Source organism: Schistocerca piceifrons, chromosome 7, assembly GCF_021461385.2.
Source record: "Schistocerca piceifrons isolate TAMUIC-IGC-003096 chromosome 7, iqSchPice1.1, whole genome shotgun sequence".
Taxonomy (NCBI): domain Eukaryota; kingdom Metazoa; phylum Arthropoda; class Insecta; order Orthoptera; family Acrididae; genus Schistocerca; species Schistocerca piceifrons.
In genome coordinates, this window is record NC_060144.1 from 520,008,415 (window position 1) to 520,015,479 (window position 7,065).

Genomic DNA, 7,065 nt, shown 5'->3' on the forward strand with positions numbered 1-7,065 from the left:
TCCATTCTGCCAGGAAGTATTATAACAGCGCACACTCCGCTGCAGAGTGAAAATCTCATTCTGGAAACATCCCCTAGGCTGTGGCTAAGCCTTGTTTCCGCAATATCCTTTCTTTCAGGAGTGCTAGTTCTGCAAGTTTCGCAGAAGAGGTTCTGTAAAGTTTTGAAGGTAGGAGACGAGGTACTGGCAGAAGTAAAGCTGTGAGGACAGGGTTGAGTCGTGCTTGGGTAGCTCAGTTGCTAGAGCACTTGCCCGCGAAAGGCAAAGGTCCCGAGTTCGAGTGTCGGTCCGGCACACAGTTTTAATCTGCCAGGAAGTTAGAGGAAGCTTTCGATAATGTTGACTGGAATACTCTCTTCCAAATTCTGAAGGTGGCAGGTGTGAAATACAGGGCAGGAAAGTCTATTTACAATTTATAAAGATACCAGATGGTAGTTATAAGAGTCGAGGGGCATGAAAGGGAAGCAGTGGTTGGGAAGGGAGTGAGACAGGGTTGTAGCCTATCGCCTATGTTATTCATTCTATATATTGAGCAATTTATTATTTGTGAAAGTGAATAAATTGGATTGTGAAAAGAAAATGGACTGCGTAAAATTGGGACTTTGTATGGGCGGTAATGACAGCACAGTTGAGCGTCCCACAACCCAGACATCATTATCATCATCATCATATTGAGTAAGCAGTAAAGGACACAAAAGGAAAATTTTTAATTAGGCATTAAAACCCATGGAGAAGATATAAAAACTTTGAGTTTGCCGATGACATTGTGATTCTGTCAGAGACAGCAAAGGACTTGGAAGAGCAGTTGAACGGAATGGACTGTGTCTTGAAAGGAGGATACAAGATGAACATCAACAAAGCAAAACGAGAATAATGTCGAATTAAATCAGGTGAAGCTAGGGGCATTAGGTTAGGAAAAGAGACACTTAAAGTATTAGATGAGTTTTGCTATTTGGAGAGCAAAATAACTGACGATGGTCGAAGTAGAGAAGATGTGACATGTATACTGGCAATGGCAAGGAAAGCGTTTCTGAAGAAGAGCAGTTTGTTAATATCGAGTATAGATTTAAGTGTCAGGAAGTCTCTTCTGAAAGTATTTGTATGGAGTGTAGCCATGTGTGGAAGTGAAACGTGGACGATAAATAGTATAGACAAGAAGAGTATAGAAGCTTTCGAAATGTGGTGCTACAGAAGAATGCTGAGGATTAGATAGGTAGATCACATAACTATTGAGGAGGTACTGAATAGAATTGGGGAGAAGAGAAATTTGTGGCACAACTTGACTAGAAGTAGGTATCGGTTAGTACGACATGTTCTGAGGCATCAGGGAATCACCAATTTAGTATTGGAGGGCAGCGTGGAGGGTAAAAATCGTAGAGGCAGACCAAGAGATGAATACACTAAACAGATTCAGAAGGCTGTAGGTTGCAGTAGGTAGTTGGAGATGAAGAAGCTGGTACATGACAAACCAGTCTCTGGACTGAAGACCACAACAACAACAACAGTACACATGTGAAGAAATGCCATTATTCAATACAACCTCATAAATAAACATAAATTGTTACAAAAATAGACATAATACTAAGAAAAAATTCTTTTTAAACAATTTTAAGTACGAATGATGTGGAGTGTTGGTGCTGCAGCTGGTCCCTGATGGTGGTGGGAAAACCGGAATGAAAACACTCAGTTCAGCGAGTTTCTGTAAAACGGTCAGGTCAGTTGGCTGTAGTTTTACGTATCGGTTGAACTATTCATTCAATCTTTGAGTGGAATCATTATGATGTAGCAGCCGAATGAAAATAATCGACAAAGTCTGTTGTAATTTTGCCTATTGATTGAATTATGCATCATATTCTGTTTTTGCGTAGCTGCATCCCGCAAGCAATCTTTGCTATTATATCTGTGGAACACTCATCGACTTCTTCGTATTCACAGTTCCTTCGGCCACACGAGTGTCTCTGCCGCATGTCGCTGAGGCGGAGTGACTTCTGCCAAGTTCTAGCGAGGGCGTGGTCGCCACATATGGCTGAGAGAGAGGGAGCCATGCGTCTACATCAATACGCTAGTATCGACGAAGTAATAATAAGGGGCGAATAAAACTCCTCTCGATGTGCCTATTCTGCAACGTAAGGTAATGTGTGTCTTGTATTTTACGACTTGACGACGTATTCCGGAACAGTGTGCTTGCTTAGGCAATGTTACTGAATGAGTAACGATCAATGTGGAGCAATGCATTCTGTTTGACTCGTGACCGAGTGTAGCAAACCGGTATTTCATTCACTAAATACGAGGCGCGCTTAATAATTAATGCAACATATTTTGTTCTGAAAGCAGAATGGTGTTATTCAGGATTCCAGCACCCCATACTTTTCCCCAGTCTTTTGGCTACGAAACCCTATTTTGCAACATAATCTCCGTTCCCTGCGACAGCCTTTCGTCATCTTACTGGAAGGGCCTGAACGCCCCCGTGGTACCATTCTACTGGTCGACGGAGTCAATGTCTTGCTGCATCAATAACCTCCGCATTATTCACGTTCTGCTTCCCGCGGAATGTACACTTCATTGGGCCAAACAGACGCAAGTCGGAAGGTGCGAGATCCGGGTTGTTGTGTGGATGAGGGAGAACTGTCCAATGAAGTATTGTGAGCTCGTCTCAGGTGCACAGGTTTGTGTGAGGCCCTACGTTGTCATCGAAAGGAAGTTAATTTGCATTTCTGTGGCGACGAACAGTCTGAAGTCGTTTCTTCAGTTTCCTGAGTGTTGTGGATTGGCAGGAGAGCCAACCCACTAATGTTAGAGGAAGCTGAAAGGCACGCGTTTAAGCTCACGCAGGTTGGCGTGAGGTCTGGAACAGGACAAGGAAATTAGAACTTAGAAAAACGGACGCAGATGGTGGAATACTTAACTTTAATCCATTAGTGTTGAACGTAGCTCTTGTCTGTACATTATTTACAATATCAATAGCAACTGATAATGGCGCCTTGCTAGGTCGTAGCAAATGACGTAGCTGAAGGCTATGCTAACTATCGTCTCGGCAAATGAGAGCGTATTTTGTCAGTGATCCATCGCTAGCAAAGTCGGCTGTACAACTGGGGCGAGTGCTAGGAAGTGTCTCTAGACCTGCCGTGTGGCGGCGCTCGGTCTGCAATCACTGATAGTGGCGACACGCGGGTCGGACGTATACTAACGGACCGCGGCCGATTTAAAGGCTACCACCTAGCAAGTGTGTTGTCTGGCGGTGACACCACACTGAGGATGTGTGCGGCGGGCTGACAAACGGGAGATCGTACAGGATTGCGCGACCTTGTTGCAGTGATGGCAGAGGGTCACCCAACGACTCACCGTGCCTTTGTTGACTGCCAGGTCTCTGTGGACATCCTGCATGCGCCTGTGAGTATCTGTGAAGCTCTGATTTTCCACCAAAAGAAACACATTGACAGCTCTCTGCTTGCCATTTTGAAGAATGCGTATTGCGCCGCCGCCTATCGAAACTTCATGAAACTATAAGAAATACTCCACGATGTCATGAAACTGTAAGAAATACTCCACGACGTCATGAAACTGTAAGAAATACCCCAGGCCACGCTGAGTGGCCCCGCGGTTTGAGGCGCCATGTCACGGACTGCATGGCTCCTCCCGCCGGAGGTTCGAGTCCTCCCTCGAGCATGGGTGTGTGTGTTGTTCTTAGGATAGGTTAGTTTAAGTAGTGTGTAAGTCTGGGGACAGATGATTTCAGCAGTTTTCTCCCTTAGCAATTCACACACATTTGAACAAATACTCCACAATGACCCACAGTAAATTTTACATCTTTTCAGCCGAAACTGGGCGAGAAGAAAATGTATTACATTGTAATGAACGCCCTTCGTAGGTTTTGTGTCTAATATGATTTTCAAATGTACGTTGAAGAACTGATCTTTGCATGCGTGTGCTGTGCGGTTGAAGCACTGTAAAAATCCAGACATAACGCAAATGTTGTACCTTTATTTGAAAACCATATTATTGAGATATTCAGTTAAAAGCAGTGCAATTTAAGGCCTTGCTCATACGTCTATACATAAGTAACCAAGGTAAACGTTACTGTGGATAATTCAATTAATGTTTCACTCAGCATCACTTTTACTCGTAACGAATATTCAAAAATAAGTAGCAAATTGTTTTCAGATTACGGAAGGTAAGTTTGCCGCCGGGGTTTCTGGGCAGCAGCTGTACTGTCGTCTCGTTATCTTCCGTGACAACTTTGGGTTAGTAGGTCAAAGTCAATAAGTAATAGATCATTTCAGATGACTACACAATTTCCGTTGCGTTTCTTATGTATCTGCGTGATGAATTATTCCTGAGTATGGTCAGATCGCGTAATAATATTATTTTCTTTGGGCTTCAGTCGCTTATAAAGATGGCATCTGTAAGCAGAGTAAATTCAAGTGAAGCTTTAATTTTTACGCCTGCTAGTGAAGTCACATCCAATTTAACAGACACACTGCACGCTCTTTAGAATTTTACTTGACTGAGCTACAGATTCATTGTTCAGACTGAAACCAGTCTGTAGTGCTTTCATTACTTGAACCAAAGCAATGACATGCAAACCAACGGGGGTGTACATTCCCCCAGAGGATAATCCAAGCAAAGAGGTAAGTGAAGACATCTGACGGGGTACGCCCTGGTTAAAATAAGAATTATTCACGTTTATTTAATTATGTACTGAACAGTCTATTCTTTATTTCATCATTTAATACTGATTAATATACTGCTGTGGGCTAAGTTATTTCAGATGCAATTAAGACATAACAGGTTAATCTCATGTACCGTTCGGGGTACGAAGTTGAGTGTAACCTTTATGGGGACGAGAAGAAAATAGTAACATTACCAGATTTTAGTGACAGCTTGCATTTCGTTTTACTGAAAACTGTAAAGATGTCCATGAGTTGAAAATCATTTATCCCGGCATTTATTTTCATGAACATAAATATATTGAGTAGATAATCACGTCACCAACTACGTAGGTACAAATCACACCCATGGACACGAACCCGTTTGTGAAAAGCAGCAGGTATAGTATTTCATGGGCTTGAAGAAGTATTACTCCTATTCGTACACTGGGGCTTCAGTTTCTCAGTAGGCAGCACTGGAAGCGGTCTACAACGTCGGTCGCTCACTTTCGAACCGCTGGGAGTCGCAGCCCGAGTCGGCCACTCCTCGTCACATCCTGTTCTCAGCTCAAACATTCCATCATTTCGGCGTTGTTAAATCAAAACTGTCGCCTGCACTCTGTCATCCGGAAGGACGACGGTTCAATCCCGCGTCCGGCCATTTAGGTTTTCCGTGATTTACCTAAATCACTCCAGGCGAATGCCGGGATGGTTCCTTTGAAAGGGCGCGGCCGACTTCCTTCCCCGTCCTTCCCTAATCCGATGAGACCGATGACCTCCCTGTCTGGTCTCCTCCCCCAAATAACAACCAACAACAACTCTGTCATCTCCTGTCGTCACTGATACTGTTGTTCCGGTATTTGCTTTTATTGAGTGTCCATAATTAGCTCATAGTTCAGTTTTTCGCCGATATTTATGAATACCTGTTTACTTAATAGTGAACTTTAGGTCTCGATCAAAATGCCGAAATGGTCATTGGTGTGAGAACGTAAGAAATCATTGGATAAGAAGTGATACGCAAGACAAGTCCAATGAGGAATAGAGAATCAGCAACAATGATTCATATTATGAAGCCACATTTAGTACATAAAATTAACGAAAGATGACAAATATTTCTCGCGAAGAAAGCGTTTCCCACAAGTGACAGTAACCCCTTAAAAATAAGTTGAAAAAGTCACCAAAATATGATAACAGTTGTCCATTACATGATTATTGTTCACGTCACTTCCAGGTTTACCGAATGATAATTATCGGCGATGAGTGCAAACCAGCTGGAAGAGACAGATTAAATAAATTTAAATAAACAAATAATTGTTAATTTATGTAAACATAAACTTATAATATGGCTCCGTTAATTAATCTTTTAAAACCAACCTAAAACCCGAATTTATTGCCAGAGATAAAAAATTTCGTATTTATGTAAATAAACACACTACTGGCCATTAAAATTGCTACACAAGGAAGATGACTTGCTACAGACGCGGAATTTAACCGACAGGAAGAAGATGCTGTGATATGCAAATGATTAGCTTTTCAGAGCATTCACACAAGGTTGGCGCCGGTGGCGACACCTACAACGTGCTGACAAGAGGAAAGTTTCCAACCGATTTCTCATACACAAACAGCAGTTGACCGGCGTTGCCTGGTGAAACGTTGTTGTGATGCCTCGTGTAAGGAGAAGAAATGTACACCATCACGTTTGCGACTTTGATAAAGGTCGGATTGTAGCCTATCGCGATTGCGGTTTATCGTATCGCGACATTGCTGCTCGCGTTGGTCGAGATCCAATGACTCTTAGCAGAATATGGAATCAGTGGGTTCAGGAGGGTAATACGGAACGCCGTGCTGGATCCCAACGGCCTCGTATCACTGGCAGTCGAGATGACAGGCAACTTATCCGCATGGCTGTAACGGATCGTGCAGCCACATCTCGATCCCTGAGTCAACAGATGGTGACGTTTGCAAGACAACAACCATCTGCACGAACAGTTCGACGATGTTTGCAGCAGCATGGACTATCAGCTCGGAGACCATGTCTGCGCGTACCCTTGACGCTACATCACAGACAGGAGCGCCTGCGATGGTGTACTCAACGACGAACCTGGGTGCACGAATGCCAAAACGTCATTTTTTCGGCTGAATCCAAGTTCTGTTTACAGCATCATGATGGTTGCATCCGTGTTTGGCGACATCGCGGTGAACGCAGATTGGTGGCGTGTATTTGTCATCCCCATACTGGCGTATCACCCGGCGTGATGGTATGGGGTGCCATTGGTTACACGTCTCGGTCATCTCTTGTTCGCATAGACGGCACTTTGAACAGTGGATTTTACGTTCTGGGTACTGATTTCTCAGGATTTATGCACCCAAATTCCGTGAAAATGTAATCACATGTCTGTTCTAGTGTAATACACTCCCG